This window comes from Rhinoderma darwinii, chromosome 3 (genome assembly GCF_050947455.1).
Source record: "Rhinoderma darwinii isolate aRhiDar2 chromosome 3, aRhiDar2.hap1, whole genome shotgun sequence".
In the NCBI taxonomy this organism is placed as follows: domain Eukaryota; kingdom Metazoa; phylum Chordata; class Amphibia; order Anura; family Rhinodermatidae; genus Rhinoderma; species Rhinoderma darwinii.
The window spans coordinates 77,153,203-77,165,978 of NC_134689.1; the positions used below are offsets into that span (position 1 = coordinate 77,153,203).

General features: G+C 40.0%; 12 non-coding genes across 12 annotated transcripts; all 12 read right to left on the reverse strand.

Moving 5' to 3' along the window:
- Positions 1 to 1,001: 1,001 nt before the first annotated feature.
- TRNAL-CAG (transfer RNA leucine (anticodon CAG)) lies at positions 1,002 to 1,084 on the reverse strand. Its single transcript has one exon. It is a non-coding gene; the product is annotated as a tRNA-Leu (tRNA).
- A 1,588-nt stretch (positions 1,085 to 2,672) lies between these two features.
- TRNAL-CAG (transfer RNA leucine (anticodon CAG)) lies at positions 2,673 to 2,755 on the reverse strand. The gene has a single exon. It is a non-coding gene; the product is annotated as a tRNA-Leu (tRNA).
- Positions 2,756 to 4,698: 1,943 nt separating this feature from the next.
- On the reverse strand, positions 4,699 to 4,781 carry TRNAL-CAG (transfer RNA leucine (anticodon CAG)). The gene has a single exon. It is a non-coding gene; the product is annotated as a tRNA-Leu (tRNA).
- A 512-nt stretch (positions 4,782 to 5,293) lies between these two features.
- Positions 5,294 to 5,376, reverse strand: TRNAL-AAG (transfer RNA leucine (anticodon AAG)). The gene has a single exon. It is a non-coding gene; the product is annotated as a tRNA-Leu (tRNA).
- Positions 5,377 to 5,888: 512 nt separating this feature from the next.
- On the reverse strand, positions 5,889 to 5,971 carry TRNAL-AAG (transfer RNA leucine (anticodon AAG)). Its single transcript has one exon. It is a non-coding gene; the product is annotated as a tRNA-Leu (tRNA).
- Positions 5,972 to 6,483: 512 nt separating this feature from the next.
- On the reverse strand, positions 6,484 to 6,566 carry TRNAL-CAG (transfer RNA leucine (anticodon CAG)). Its single transcript has one exon. It is a non-coding gene; the product is annotated as a tRNA-Leu (tRNA).
- Positions 6,567 to 7,912: 1,346 nt separating this feature from the next.
- Positions 7,913 to 7,995, reverse strand: TRNAL-CAG (transfer RNA leucine (anticodon CAG)). Its single transcript has one exon. It is a non-coding gene; the product is annotated as a tRNA-Leu (tRNA).
- Positions 7,996 to 8,507: 512 nt separating this feature from the next.
- Positions 8,508 to 8,590, reverse strand: TRNAL-AAG (transfer RNA leucine (anticodon AAG)). Its single transcript has one exon. It is a non-coding gene; the product is annotated as a tRNA-Leu (tRNA).
- A 512-nt stretch (positions 8,591 to 9,102) lies between these two features.
- On the reverse strand, positions 9,103 to 9,185 carry TRNAL-CAG (transfer RNA leucine (anticodon CAG)). Its single transcript has one exon. It is a non-coding gene; the product is annotated as a tRNA-Leu (tRNA).
- Positions 9,186 to 10,773: 1,588 nt separating this feature from the next.
- On the reverse strand, positions 10,774 to 10,856 carry TRNAL-CAG (transfer RNA leucine (anticodon CAG)). The gene has a single exon. It is a non-coding gene; the product is annotated as a tRNA-Leu (tRNA).
- Positions 10,857 to 11,368: 512 nt separating this feature from the next.
- TRNAL-AAG (transfer RNA leucine (anticodon AAG)) lies at positions 11,369 to 11,451 on the reverse strand. Its single transcript has one exon. It is a non-coding gene; the product is annotated as a tRNA-Leu (tRNA).
- Positions 11,452 to 11,963: 512 nt separating this feature from the next.
- TRNAL-CAG (transfer RNA leucine (anticodon CAG)) lies at positions 11,964 to 12,046 on the reverse strand. Its single transcript has one exon. It is a non-coding gene; the product is annotated as a tRNA-Leu (tRNA).
- Between the last annotated feature and the right edge of the window lie 730 nt (positions 12,047 to 12,776).

The following is a 12,776-nucleotide window of genomic DNA, read 5'->3' on the forward strand; positions in this document are numbered from 1 at the left end:
ATCCTGACTTATAGAAAAGCCAAGCCTTTCAGATATGGAAGAAAAAACCGTCATGTTAAGGGTCCAGTTTTTGGGAATTTAAAATAGAAAGATTAGAACTGTTTCTTGTCCATTTCCATCATGTAGTTATTGGTTTATGATTAACAGTGCTGTAACAAAGAGGTCCTGAAGAACCCTTGTTCTTGCTTTAACCTGAAAATACAGAAAAACTACCCTGGGAGGTACCCAGCAGTAGTTTAGTGGAGTTCCATTCTCTATAACATTCACTCAAGTAAGCAGAGGAATCTGTATTGTCTTACATAGTTACTTAAATATGAAATAGAAAATAGAAAGATTAGTACTGTTTCTTGTCCATTTCCATCATGTAGTTATTGGTTTATGATTAATGCTGTAAAAAAGAGGTCCTGAAGAACCCTTGTTCTTGCTTTAACCTGAAAATACAGAAAAACTACCCTGGGAGGTACCCAGCAGTAGTTTAGTGGAGTTCCATTCTCTATAACATTCACTCAAGTAAGCAGAGGAATCTGTATTGTCTTACATAGTTACTTAAATATGAAATAGAAAATAGAAAGATTAGTACTGTTTCTTGTCCATTTCCATCATGTAGTTATTGGTTTATGATTAACAGTGCTGTAAAAAAGAGGTCCTGAAGAACCCTTGTTCTTGCTTTAACCTGAAAATACAGAAAAACTACCCTGGGAGGTACCCAGCAGTAGTTTAGTGGAGTTCCATTCTCTATAACATTCACTCAAGTAAGCAGAGGAATCGGTATTGTCTTACATAGTTTACTTAAATATGAGTATTCAAAAGTGGGATTTAAATCCACGCCTTCACGAGAGACTGCTCGGTCATCCTATCCTACACAAATAAGAAAACTTTCAAGATTGGATGCCAAGCCAGTCATCTGAAGAGTCTAACATTTTGGGGTGTGTTTTGGCATAGTGGGTTTTTTCACTAGCGCTGTCGGAATGACATTGCAGTGTGTTTAATAAAAGTTGTATTGTCAGAAGTGGGATTTGAACCCACGCCTCCAGGGGAGACTGCGACCTGAACGCAGCGCCTTAGACCGCTCGGCCATCCTGACTTATAGAAAAGCCAAGCCTTTCAGAAATGGAAGAAAAAACCGTCATGTTAAGGGTCCAGTTTTTGGGAATTTAAAATAGAAAGATTAGAACTGTTTCTTGTCCATTTCCATCATGTAGTTATTGGTTTATGATTAACAGTGCTGTAACAAAGAGGTCCTGAAGAACCCTTGTTCTTGCTTTAACCTGAAAATACAGAAAAACTACCCTGGGAGGTACCCAGCAGTAGTTTAGTGGAGTTCCATTCTCTATAACATTCACTCAAGTAAGCAGAGGAATCTGTATTGTCTTACATAGTTTACTTAAATATGAGTATTCAAAAGTGGGATTTAAATCCACGCCTTCACGAGAGACTGCTCGGTCATCCTATCCTACACAAATAAGAAAACTTTCAAGATTGGATGCCAAGCCAGTCATCTGAAGAGTCTAACATTTTGGGGTGTGTTTTGGCATAGTGGGTTTTTTCACTAGCGCTGTCGGAATGACATTGCAGAGTGTTTAAGAAAAGTTGTATTGTCAGAAGTGGGATTTGAACCCACGCCTCCAGGGGAGGCTGTGACCTTAACGCAGCGCCTTAGACCGCTCGGCCATCCTGACTTATAGAAAAGCCAAGCCTTTCAGATATGGAAGAAAAAACCGTCATGTTAAGGGTCCAGTTTTTGGGAATTTAAAATAGAAAGATTAGAACTGTTTCTTGTCCATTTCCATCATGTAGTTATTGGTTTATGATTAACAGTGCTGTAACAAAGAGGTCCTGAAGAACCCTTGTTCTTGCTTTAACCTGAAAATACAGAAAAACTACCCTGGGAGGTACCCAGCAGTAGTTTAGTGGAGTTCCATTCTCTATAACATTCACTCAAGTAAGCAGAGGAATCTGTATTGTCTTACATAGTTACTTAAATATGAAATAGAAAATAGAAAGATTAGTACTGTTTCTTGTCCATTTCCATCATGTAGTTATTGGTTTATGATTAATGCTGTAAAAAAGAGGTCCTGAAGAACCCTTGTTCTTGCTTTAACCTGAAAATACAGAAAAACTACCCTGGGAGGTACCCAGCAGTAGTTTAGTGGAGTTCCATTCTCTATAACATTCACTCAAGTAAGCAGAGGAATCTGTATTGTCTTACATAGTTACTTAAATATGAAATAGAAAATAGAAAGATTAGTACTGTTTCTTGTCCATTTCCATCATGTAGTTATTGGTTTATGATTAACAGTGCTGTAAAAAAGAGGTCCTGAAGAACCCTTGTTCTTGCTTTAACCTGAAAATACAGAAAAACTACCCTGGGAGGTACCCAGCAGTAGTTTAGTGGAGTTCCATTCTCTATAACATTCACTCAAGTAAGCAGAGGAATCGGTATTGTCTTACATAGTTTACTTAAATATGAGTATTCAAAAGTGGGATTTAAATCCACGCCTTCACGAGAGACTGCTCGGTCATCCTATCCTACACAAATAAGAAAACTTTCAAGATTGGATGCCAAGCCAGTCATCTGAAGAGTCTAACATTTTGGGGTGTGTTTTGGCATAGTGGGTTTTTTCACTAGCGCTGTCGGAATGACATTGCAGTGTGTTTAATAAAAGTTGTATTGTCAGAAGTGGGATTTGAACCCACGCCTCCAGGGGAGACTGCGACCTGAACGCAGCGCCTTAGACCGCTCGGCCATCCTGACTTATCGAAAAGCCAAGCCTTTCAGAAATCTAAGAAAAAACCGTCATGTTAAGGGTCCAGTTTTTGGGAATTTAAAATAGAAAGATTAGAACTGTTTCTTGTCCATTTCCATCATGTAGTTATTGGTTTATGATTAACAGTGCTGTAACAAAGAGGTCCTGAAGAACCCTTGTTCTTGCTTTAACCTGAAAATACAGAAAAACTACCCTGGGAGGTACCCAGCAGTAGTTTAGTGGAGTTCCATTCTCTATAACATTCACTCAAGTAAGCAGAGGAATCTGTATTGTCTTACATAGTTACTTAAATATGAAATAGAAAATAGAAAGATTAGTACTGTTTCTTGTCCATTTCCATCATGTAGTTATTGGTTTATGATTAACAGTGCTGTAAAAAAGAGGTCCTGAAGAACCCTTGTTCTTGCTTTAACCTGAAAATACAGAAAAACTACCCTGGGAGGTACCCAGCAGTAGTTTAGTGGAGTTCCATTCTCTATAACATTCACTCAAGTAAGCAGAGGAATCGGTATTGTCTTACATAGTTTACTTAAATATGAGTATTCAAAAGTGGGATTTAAATCCACGCCTTCACGAGAGACTGCTCGGTCATCCTATCCTACACAAATAAGAAAACTTTCAAGATTGGATGCCAAGCCAGTCATCTGAAGAGTCTAACATTTTGGGGTGTGTTTTGGCATAGTGGGTTTTTTCACTAGCGCTGTCGGAATGACATTGCAGTGTGTTTAAGAAAAGTTGTATTGTCAGAAGTGGGATTTGAACCGACGCCTCCAGGGGAGACTGCGACCTGAACGCAGCGCCTTAGACCGCTCGGCCATCCTGACTTATAGAAAAGCTAAGCCTTTCAGAAATGGAAGAAAAAACCGTCATGTTAAGGGTCCAGTTTTTGGGAATTTAAAATAGAAAGATTAGAACTGTTTCTTGTCCATTTCCATCATGTAGTTATTGGTTTATGATTAACAGTGCTGTAACAAAGAGGTCCTGAAGAACCCTTGTTCTTGCTTTAACCTGAAAATACAGAAAAACTACCCTGGGAGGTACCCAGCAGTAGTTTAGTGGAGTTCCATTCTCTATAACATTCACTCAAGTAAGCAGAGGAATCTGTATTGTCTTACATAGTTTACTTAAATATGAGTATTCAAAAGTGGGATTTAAATCCACGCCTTCACGAGAGACTGCTCGGTCATCCTATCCTACACAAATAAGAAAACTTTCAAGATTGGATGCCAAGCCAGTCATCTGAAGAGTCTAACATTTTGGGGTGTGTTTTGGCATAGTGGGTTTTTTCACTAGCGCTGTCGGAATGACATTGCAGTGTGTTTAATAAAAGTTGTATTGTCAGAAGTGGGATTTGAACCCACGCCTCCAGGGGAGACTGCGACCTGAACGCAGCGCCTTAGACCGCTCGGCCATCCAGACTTATAGAAAAGCCAAGCCTTTCAGAAATGGAAGAAAAAACCGTCATGTTAAGGGTCCAGTTTTTGGGAATTTAAAATAGAAAGATTAGAACTGTTTCTTGTCCATTTCCATCATGTAGTTATTGGTTTATGATTAACAGTGCTGTAACAAAGAGGTCCTGAAGAACCCTTGTTCTTGCTTTAACCTGAAAATACAGAAAAACTACCCTGGGAGGTACCCAGCAGTAGTTTAGTGGAGTTCCATTCTCTATAACAATCACTCAAGTAAGCAGAGGAATCTGTATTGTCTTACATAGTTACTTAAATATGAGTATTCAAAAGTGGGATTTAAATCCACGCCTTCACGAGAGACTGCTCGGTCATCCTATCCTACACAAATAAGAAAACTTTCAAGATTGGACGCCAAGCCAGTCATCTGAAGAGTCTAACATTTTGGGGCGTGTTTTGGCATAGTGGGTTTTTTCACTAGCGCTGTCGGAATGACATTGCAGTGTGTTTAAGAAAAGTTGTATTGTCAGAAGTGGGATTTGAACCCACGCCTCCAGGGGAGACTGCGACCTGAACGCAGCGCCTTAGACCGCTCGGCCATCCTGACTTATAGAAAAACCAAGCCTTTCAGAAATGGAAGAAAAAACCGTCATGTTAAGGGTCCAGTTTTTGGGAATTTAAAATAGAAAGATTAGAACTGTTTCTTGTCCATTTCCATCATGTAGTTATTGGTTTATGATTAACAGTGCTGTAACAAAGAGGTCCTGAAGAACCCTTGTTCTTGCTTTAACCTGAAAATACAGAAAAACTACCCTGGGAGGTACCCAGCAGTAGTTTAGTGGAGTTCCATTCTCTATAACATTCACTCAAGTAAGCAGAGGAATCGGTATTGTCTTACATAGTTTACTTAAATATGAGTATTCAAAAGTGGGATTTAAATCCACGCCTTCACGAGAGACTGCTCGGTCATCCTATCCTACACAAATAAGAAAACTTTCAAGATTGGACGCCAAGCCAGTCATCTGAAGAGTCTAACATTTTGGGGCGTGTTTTGGCATAGTGGGTTTTTTCACTAGCGCTGTCGGAATGACATTGCAGTGTGTTTAAGAAAAGTTGTATTGTCAGAAGTGGGATTTGAACCCACGCCTCCAGGGGAGACTGCGACCTTAACGCAGCGCCTTAGACCGCTCGGCCATCCTGACTTATAGAAAAGCCAAGCCTTTCAGAAATGGAAGAAAAAACCGTCATGTTAAGGGTCCAGTTTTTGGGAATTTAAAATAGAAAGATTAGAACTGTTTCTTGTCCATTTCCATCATGTAGTTATTGGTTTATGATTAACAGTGCTGTAACAAAGAGGTCCTGAAGAACCCTTGTTCTTGCTTTAACCTGAAAATACAGAAAAACTACCCTGGGAGGTACCCAGCAGTAGTTTAGTGGAGTTCCATTCTCTATAACATTCACTCAAGTAAGCAGAGGAATCTGTATTGTCTTACATAGTTTACTTAAATATGAGTATTCAAAAGTGGGATTTAAATCCACGCCTTCACGAGAGACTGCTCGGTCATCCTATCCTACACAAATAAGAAAACTTTCAAGATTGGACGCCAAGCCAGTCATCTGAAGAGTCTAACATTTTGGGGCGTGTTTTGGCATAGTGGGTTTTTTCACTAGCGCTGTCGGAATGACATTGCAGTGTGTTTAAGAAAAGTTGTATTGTCAGAAGTGGGATTTGAACCCACGCCTCCAGGGGAGACTGCGACCTTAACGCAGCGCCTTAGACCGCTCGGCCATCCTGACTTATAGAAAAGCCAAGCCTTTCAGAAATGGAAGAAAAAACCGTCATGTTAAGGGTCCAGTTTTTGGGAATTTAAAATAGAAAGATTAGAACTGTTTCTTGTCCATTTCCATCATGTAGTTATTGGTTTATGATTAACAGTGCTGTAACAAAGAGGTCCTGAAGAACCCTTGTTCTTGCTTTAACCTGAAAATACAGAAAAACTACCCTGGGAGGTACCCAGCAGTAGTTTAGTGGAGTTCCATTCTCTATAACATTCACTCAAGTAAGCAGAGGAATCTGTATTGTCTTACATAGTTTACTTAAATATGAGTATTCAAAAGTGGGATTTAAATCCACGCCTTCACGAGAGACTGCTCGGTCATCCTATCCTACACAAATAAGAAAACTTTCAAGATTGGATGCCAAGCCAGTCATCTGAAGAGTCTAACATTTTGGGGTGTGTTTTGGCATAGTGGGTTTTTTCACTAGCGCTGTCGGAATGACATTGCAGTGTGTTTAAGAAAAGTTGTATTGTCAGAAGTGGGATTTGAACCCACGACTCCAGGGGAGACTGCGACCTGAACGCAGCGCCTTAGACCGCTCGGCCATCCTGACTTATAGAAAAGCCAAGCCTTTCAGAAATGGAAGAAAAAACCGTCATGTTAAGGGTCCAGTTTTTGGGAATTTAAAATAGAAAGATTAGAACTGTTTCTTGTCCATTTCCATCATGTAGTTATTGGTTTATGATTAACAGTGCTGTAACAAAGAGGTCCTGAAGAACCCTTGTTCTTGCTTTAACCTGAAAATACAGAAAAACTACCCTGGGAGGTACCCAGCAGTAGTTTAGTGGAGTTCCATTCTCTATAACATTCACTCAAGTAAGCAGAGGAATCTGTATTGTCTTACATAGTTTACTTAAATATGAGTATTCAAAAGTGGGATTTAAATCCACGCCTTCACGAGAGACTGCTCGGTCATCCTATCCTACACAAATAAGAAAACTTTCAAGATTGGATGCCAAGCCAGTCATCTGAAGAGTCTAACATTTTGGGGTGTGTTTTGGCATAGTGGGTTTTTTCACTAGCGCTGTCGGAATGACATTGCAGAGTGTTTAAGAAAAGTTGTATTGTCAGAAGTGGGATTTGAACCCACGCCTCCAGGGGAGGCTGTGACCTTAACGCAGCGCCTTAGACCGCTCGGCCATCCTGACTTATAGAAAAGCCAAGCCTTTCAGATATGGAAGAAAAAACCGTCATGTTAAGGGTCCAGTTTTTGGGAATTTAAAATAGAAAGATTAGAACTGTTTCTTGTCCATTTCCATCATGTAGTTATTGGTTTATGATTAACAGTGCTGTAACAAAGAGGTCCTGAAGAACCCTTGTTCTTGCTTTAACCTGAAAATACAGAAAAACTACCCTGGGAGGTACCCAGCAGTAGTTTAGTGGAGTTCCATTCTCTATAACATTCACTCAAGTAAGCAGAGGAATCTGTATTGTCTTACATAGTTACTTAAATATGAAATAGAAAATAGAAAGATTAGTACTGTTTCTTGTCCATTTCCATCATGTAGTTATTGGTTTATGATTAATGCTGTAAAAAAGAGGTTCTGAAGAACCCTTGTTCTTGCTTTAACCTGAAAATACAGAAAAACTACCCTGGGAGGTACCCAGCAGTAGTTTAGTGGAGTTCCATTCTCTATAACATTCACTCAAGTAAGCAGAGGAATCGGTATTGTCTTACATAGTTTACTTAAATATGAGTATTCAAAAGTGGGATTTAAATCCACGCCTTCACGAGAGACTGCTCGGTCATCCTATCCTACACAAATAAGAAAACTTTCAAGATTGGACGCCAAGCCAGTCATCTGAAGAGTCTAACATTTTGGGGCGTGTTTTGGCATAGTGGGTTTTTTCACTAGCGCTGTCGGAATGACATTGCAGTGTGTTTAAGAAAAGTTGTATTGTCAGAAGTGGGATTTGAACCCACGCCTCCAGGGGAGACTGCGACCTGAACGCAGCGCCTTAGACCGCTCGGCCATCCTGACTTATAGAAAAGCCAAGCCTTTCAGAAATGGAAGAAAAAACCGTCATGTTAAGGGTCCAGTTTTTGGGAATTTAAAATAGAAAGATTAGAACTGTTTCTTGTCCATTTCCATCATGTAGTTATTGGTTTATGATTAACAGTGCTGTAACAAAGAGGTCCTGAAGAACCCTTGTTCTTGCTTTAACCTGAAAATACAGAAAAACTACCCTGGGAGGTACCCAGCAGTAGTTTAGTGGAGTTCCATTCTCTATAACATTCACTCAAGTAAGCAGAGGAATCGGTATTGTCTTACATAGTTTACTTAAATATGAGTATTCAAAAGTGGGATTTAAATCCACGCCTTCACGAGAGACTGCTCGGTCATCCTATCCTACACAAATAAGAAAACTTTCAAGATTGGACGCCAAGCCAGTCATCTGAAGAGTCTAACATTTTGGGGCGTGTTTTGGCATAGTGGGTTTTTTCACTAGCGCTGTCGGAATGACATTGCAGTGTGTTTAAGAAAAGTTGTATTGTCAGAAGTGGGATTTGAACCCACGCCTCCAGGGGAGACTGCGACCTTAACGCAGCGCCTTAGACCGCTCGGCCATCCTGACTTATAGAAAAGCCAAGCCTTTCAGAAATGGAAGAAAAAACCGTCATGTTAAGGGTCCAGTTTTTGGGAATTTAAAATAGAAAGATTAGAACTGTTTCTTGTCCATTTCCATCATGTAGTTATTGGTTTATGATTAACAGTGCTGTAACAAAGAGGTCCTGAAGAACCCTTGTTCTTGCTTTAACCTGAAAATACAGAAAAACTACCCTGGGAGGTACCCAGCAGTAGTTTAGTGGAGTTCCATTCTCTATAACATTCACTCAAGTAAGCAGAGGAATCTGTATTGTCTTACATAGTTTACTTAAATATGAGTATTCAAAAGTGGGATTTAAATCCACGCCTTCACGAGAGACTGCTCGGTCATCCTATCCTACACAAATAAGAAAACTTTCAAGATTGGATGCCAAGCCAGTCATCTGAAGAGTCTAACATTTTGGGGTGTGTTTTGGCATAGTGGGTTTTTTCACTAGCGCTGTCGGAATGACATTGCAGTGTGTTTAAGAAAAGTTGTATTGTCAGAAGTGGGATTTGAACCCACGACTCCAGGGGAGACTGCGACCTGAACGCAGCGCCTTAGACCGCTCGGCCATCCTGACTTATAGAAAAGCCAAGCCTTTCAGAAATGGAAGAAAAAACCGTCATGTTAAGGGTCCAGTTTTTGGGAATTTAAAATAGAAAGATTAGAACTGTTTCTTGTCCATTTCCATCATGTAGTTATTGGTTTATGATTAACAGTGCTGTAACAAAGAGGTCCTGAAGAACCCTTGTTCTTGCTTTAACCTGAAAATACAGAAAAACTACCCTGGGAGGTACCCAGCAGTAGTTTAGTGGAGTTCCATTCTCTATAACATTCACTCAAGTAAGCAGAGGAATCTGTATTGTCTTACATAGTTTACTTAAATATGAGTATTCAAAAGTGGGATTTAAATCCACGCCTTCACGAGAGACTGCTCGGTCATCCTATCCTACACAAATAAGAAAACTTTCAAGATTGGATGCCAAGCCAGTCATCTGAAGAGTCTAACATTTTGGGGTGTGTTTTGGCATAGTGGGTTTTTTCACTAGCGCTGTCGGAATGACATTGCAGAGTGTTTAAGAAAAGTTGTATTGTCAGAAGTGGGATTTGAACCCACGCCTCCAGGGGAGGCTGTGACCTTAACGCAGCGCCTTAGACCGCTCGGCCATCCTGACTTATAGAAAAGCCAAGCCTTTCAGATATGGAAGAAAAAACCGTCATGTTAAGGGTCCAGTTTTTGGGAATTTAAAATAGAAAGATTAGAACTGTTTCTTGTCCATTTCCATCATGTAGTTATTGGTTTATGATTAACAGTGCTGTAACAAAGAGGTCCTGAAGAACCCTTGTTCTTGCTTTAACCTGAAAATACAGAAAAACTACCCTGGGAGGTACCCAGCAGTAGTTTAGTGGAGTTCCATTCTCTATAACATTCACTCAAGTAAGCAGAGGAATCTGTATTGTCTTACATAGTTACTTAAATATGAAATAGAAAATAGAAAGATTAGTACTGTTTCTTGTCCATTTCCATCATGTAGTTATTGGTTTATGATTAATGCTGTAAAAAAGAGGTCCTGAAGAACCCTTGTTCTTGCTTTAACCTGAAAATACAGAAAAACTACCCTGGGAGGTACCCAGCAGTAGTTTAGTGGAGTTCCATTCTCTATAACATTCACTCAAGTAAGCAGAGGAATCTGTATTGTCTTACATAGTTACTTAAATATGAAATAGAAAATAGAAAGATTAGTACTGTTTCTTGTCCATTTCCATCATGTAGTTATTGGTTTATGATTAACAGTGCTGTAACAAAGAGGTTCTGAAGAACCCTTGTTCTTGCTTTAACCTGAAAATACAGAAAAACTACCCTGGGAGGTACCCAGCAGTAGTTTAGTGGAGTTCCATTCTCTATAACATTCACTCAAGTAAGCAGAGGAATCGGTATTGTCTTACATAGTTTACTTAAATATGAGTATTCAAAAGTGGGATTTAAATCCACGCCTTCACGAGAGACTGCTCGGTCATCCTATCCTACACAAATAAGAAAACTTTCAAGATTGGACGCCAAGCCAGTCATCTGAAGAGTCTAACATTTTGGGGCGTGTTTTGGCATAGTGGGTTTTTTCACTAGCGCTGTCGGAATGACATTGCAGTGTGTTTAAGAAAAGTTGTATTGTCAGAAGTGGGATTTGAACCCACGCCTCCAGGGGAGATTGCGACCTGAACGCAGCGCCTTAGACCGCTCGGCCATCCTGACTTATAGAAAAGCCAAGCCTTTCAGAAATGGAAGAAAAAACCGTCATGTTAAGGGTCCAGTTTTTGGGAATTTAAAATAGAAAGATTAGAACTGTTTCTTGTCCATTTCCATCATGTAGTTATTGGTTTATGATTAACAGTGCTGTAACAAAGAGGTCCTGAAGAACCCTTGTTCTTGCTTTAACCTGAAAATACAGAAAAACTACCCTGGGAGGTACCCAGCAGTAGTTTAGTGGAGTTCCATTCTCTATAACATTCACTCAAGTAAGCAGAGGAATCGGTATTGTCTTACATAGTTTACTTAAATATGAGTATTCAAAAGTGGGATTTAAATCCACGCCTTCACGAGAGACTGCTCGGTCATCCTATCCTACACAAATAAGAAAACTTTCAAGATTGGACGCCAAGCCAGTCATCTGAAGAGTCTAACATTTTGGGGCGTGTTTTGGCATAGTGGGTTTTTTCACTAGCGCTGTCGGAATGACATTGCAGTGTGTTTAAGAAAAGTTGTATTGTCAGAAGTGGGATTTGAACCCACGCCTCCAGGGGAGACTGCGACCTTAACGCAGCGCCTTAGACCGCTCGGCCATCCTGACTTATAGAAAAGCCAAGCCTTTCAGAAATGGAAGAAAAAACCGTCATGTTAAGGGTCCAGTTTTTGGGAATTTAAAATAGAAAGATTAGAACTGTTTCTTGTCCATTTCCATCATGTAGTTATTGGTTTATGATTAACAGTGCTGTAACAAAGAGGTCCTGAAGAACCCTTGTTCTTGCTTTAACCTGAAAATACAGAAAAACTACCCTGGGAGGTACCCAGCAGTAGTTTAGTGGAGTTCCATTCTCTATAACATTCACTCAAGTAAGCAGAGGAATCTGTATTGTCTTACATAGTTTACTTAAATATGAGTATTCAAAAGTGGGATTTAAATCCACGCCTTCACGAGAGACTGCTCGGTCATCCTATCCTACACAAATAAGAAAACTTTCAAGATTGGATGCCAAGCCAGTCATCTGAAGAGTCTAACATTTTGGGGTGTGTTTTGGCATAGTGGGTTTTTTCACTAGCGCTGTCGGAATGACATTGCAGTGTGTTTAAGAAAAGTTGTATTGTCAGAAGTGGGATTTGAACCCACGACTCCAGGGGAGACTGCGACCTGAACGCAGCGCCTTAGACCGCTCGGCCATCCTGACTTATAGAAAAGCCAAGCCTTTCAGAAATGGAAGAAAAAACCGTCATGTTAAGGGTCCAGTTTTTGGGAATTTAAAATAGAAAGATTAGAACTGTTTCTTGTCCATTTCCATCATGTAGTTATTGGTTTATGATTAACAGTGCTGTAACAAAGAGGTCCTGAAGAACCCTTGTTCTTGCTTTAACCTGAAAATACAGAAAAACTACCCTGGGAGGTACCCAGCAGTAGTTTAGTGGAGTTCCATTCTCTAGAACATTCACTCAAGTAAGCAGAGGAATCTGTATTGTCTTACATAGTTTACTTAAATATGAGTATTCAAAAGTGGGATTTAAATCCACGCCTTCACGAGAGACTGCTCGGTCATCCTATCCTACACAAATAAGAAAACTTTCAAGATTGGATGCCAAGCCAGTCATCTGAAGAGTCTAACATTTTGGGGTGGGTTTTGGCATAGTGGGTTTTTTCACTAGCGCTGTCGGAATGACATTGCAGAGTGTTTAAGAAAAGTTGTATTGTCAGAAGTGGGATTTGAACCCACGCCTCCAGGGGAGGCTGTGACCTTAACGCAGCGCCTTAGACCGCTCGGCCATCCTGACTTATAGAAAAGCCAAGCCTTTCAGATATGGAAGAAAAAACCGTCATGTTAAGGGTCCAGTTTTTGGGAATTTAAAATAGAAAGATTAGAACTGTTTCTTGTCCATTTCCATCATGTAGTTATTGGTTTATGATTA